Here is a 2,914-nt window from a genome sequence, read left to right as displayed (position 1 = left end):
TATATATATATCTATATATATATATAACAAATATATATATAATAATATATATATATATATATATATATATATACAAATATTACATATATATATAGATATATATAAATAAATATATTTATAAGAACATATGTACATTTATATATTTATATTAATATATATAATATATATAAGATATAAATAATTTATATATATATATAATGTGGTGTGTTGATATTCCCTTGGTTGTAAAGCGATATCAAGTGTTTTCTCATTAATTCTCATCAAACAGATCACGATGGATTTGCAATCCTTTATGGATGGAAAGGTGAAATGTGAGGGTGGTCGTGAGATGAAAGGAACTAATGCGGTGGAAGGATGGCCCTTGAGAAGCCGGAAGGAAGATCATCCATTTCGTCACACTCCTTCAGACGGCCGATTTTCATTGCCTCAACCTCACTGACGATGACAGCCATCACTTCTGCCATGTCTTCAGATGGCAATTTCGTACAATCACTGCACCTAAAACTGTATAGATCTTACTACCATAAATTGCCCTCCTTAAAGATAATTGGTATCCACGTACACTTTTAAGATACTTCACATTTGTGTTCATTCGACAACAGTCACGTGACCCTTCATCTGAAAACGCTTACTATAACCTCCCGATTCTCAGAGATGAATAAGAGATGGAACATCTGCAAGAATACAAAGACATATCCGAAATGGAAACGAATCTGCACACGAGGAGAAATCCCCAAAATGATATCAACGGATTTCTTTGTGTATCAAGAAACCCAAGTCATTCAGACAGTGAAAATCTTTCTCTAGCGGGACAAAAATGGGACCCTTCTTCGAGACTCCTTCTTCAAAAGAGCAGGTGCCGTGGATTTCAACAGAAAAGCCATGAGGGAGATCCTGACAAGATGGGGAAAGAGTCTCAGGCAGTCGATGATCTGACCGCTACAGACTCCCTTCCGATCTCAAGAACTGCCGAGAAGAGACTCAGACGTCCATGTCTTCGGAAGATGATCGTCACCATAAGGTGTGCTCATGAACTTCATTTGTTTCATTTTCTTAGTTTTATCAAATTGATTAAAAACATTATCAATGAAATTCTAGAATGATAATTTTGCACATTTATAACCCTTCAACCTTAATTCCAGTTTGTTATTGACGTTCATGAATTTTTATGGACGAGTGTCATCGTGAAAGCTGGTGAACGATCGAGAGTTTAGTGGTTGAAGGTCAGTTGGAGAAGAAGGAAGACGATTCCACAGTCGACCAAACGGTTTCTTAGACATATCGTTGTTCCAGGAGACATTGAGCTCTGACTCTCCCGTTACTTCATGTTGTGTCTTCTGGACGTGTGCTGACTGTTTCGGCTCCAAAGCAAGAAGGTGAAGGCCCAGTTGAGAAATTCGGATCTAGACTTGTTAATATTCTAAGTTTGCATTGTACTTATCGTAAACTCTAGTTGTATCTCCTTTTATTTTTATAAACCACTATTCCACTATCCATTGCAGATTTTTTTTTTAAATAGTAATTTGTAATTCCCATTTCAGCAGAAGCCATTTGTGAGTCTCACAACAGACACAAAGGAAACAAGAAACACATGTCAAAGGCCAACCGAGTGTTCGTCCGTTGAACCTACTTCCCATTCACCACAGGTAATAGTGCTAATAATACTACCATTCTATATATCTCATGATGCACGGCAAATATAGTAGGACACAACTAATATAAAGTCAGTCTATATAAAGTCAGTCTAATATTAACACAGTACATATTTTGTTCCACAGGAGAGCCAAAGAAAACAAACTATTGTCCCAATCCAGCTAGAAGACACTGATAAAGTGTCAGCTCCTTTTCCTCCCAAAACAGACACAGCAGATGCATTCCAATCTTCAAGTGAACTTGAAAAGAAAGATTGTTTATCTCAAGATCTATTGAGCCCAACTTCTGATGACGACGACGACGACGAAGGATACACGTTCATCGTGAGACAACCCGGGAATACTTATCGAGTGACCTTTGGTGACGATGAGGAGCGAGAGGAAGAATCGCATGCGTCTGGGAGCAAGTCATTGGTGTCTGGTCTTCCGAGCGATTGCACTTTTGAAAGTTCAGGATTCGCTTCAGAAAAGAGTCTTTTGCCCATTGTCAAGAAGGGCCAGTTCGCTGACGATTCTGATTTCGAGAATGTTCGTCCTAACTACAGTCAGGCTGTGAGAGAAGTTTTGGAAAAGGCTAATGAGTGGTCTTGTCAAAGTGACGCCATGCACAACTACAGGAAACTTCGTCAGCGTAAAATCAAGTTAGAAAATCAAGCAGTTAACGTCTCAGAAGATTCGAAATCACATAAGGTAATGTATGGTCCTTTAAAATCCATAACTTTTTAGGAGTTTAATTGTTTATATCATAAGTATAAATAGGTAGTTAGCTAACATTTTTTCTTCTTTTTTTCGTTAGATTGTGATTGATGTACTTGACTTCACTGGCGGCGACATCACAGTGCAGCTAGCAGCTACGGCGGTGGTCTGAAGGTAAGGAACTGCTGGTCGAGGTCAAGCAAGAAGCAGGACGGAAGCAGAGTCTCCCGAGTGAGCTTGAGCTTCGTGCGTCGCTTTGCGTTGCCTGACCTCGTTGAGCGAGACGCCATCAGCTGCGTGTTGTCCCCGGACGGAAAAAAATCCTGGGGGTACCATCATCTCCAAGAAGGGAAATTCACTTGCGTCATGGTCAGCGCGATCACATCATTCACCTCGAGGAATGCTCAGTAGAATAAAATCCTAATCATACACGGTGGAGTCTGAAGGTAAAGGACAAGGGAAATAATATAAGGAATCTGGATCCCCCAAATAAGGAACTATTTTCATACTAAGGGGGCCCACAACATACAATAACTACTTTCAATTTTGTATCGTCACTAGTGTCC

At 39.4% G+C, this 2,914-nt stretch overlaps 1 non-coding gene across 1 annotated transcript in view; it reads left to right on the top strand.

The window, feature by feature from the left end:
* The first annotated feature begins 354 nt into the window (after positions 1 to 354).
* Positions 355 to 2,914, top strand: part of LOC122267840 (uncharacterized) — a 12,178-nt gene continuing 9,618 nt past the window's right edge. Inside the window, exons 1-6 of the transcript XR_015190868.1 lie at positions 355 to 506; positions 808 to 1,021; positions 1,143 to 1,303; positions 1,370 to 1,376; positions 1,542 to 1,646; positions 1,779 to 2,342. This is a non-coding gene — a transcript (uncharacterized LOC122267840). The remainder of the gene's footprint in view (positions 507 to 807; positions 1,022 to 1,142; positions 1,304 to 1,369; positions 1,377 to 1,541; positions 1,647 to 1,778; positions 2,343 to 2,914) is intronic.

Source organism: Penaeus japonicus, unplaced genomic scaffold (assembly GCF_977035675.1).
Source record: "Penaeus japonicus unplaced genomic scaffold, GWHDUDI00000001_assembly GWHDUDI00000399, whole genome shotgun sequence".
Classification (NCBI taxonomy): domain Eukaryota; kingdom Metazoa; phylum Arthropoda; class Malacostraca; order Decapoda; family Penaeidae; genus Penaeus; species Penaeus japonicus.
This window is presented reverse-complemented; position numbering and strand designations above follow the sequence as displayed.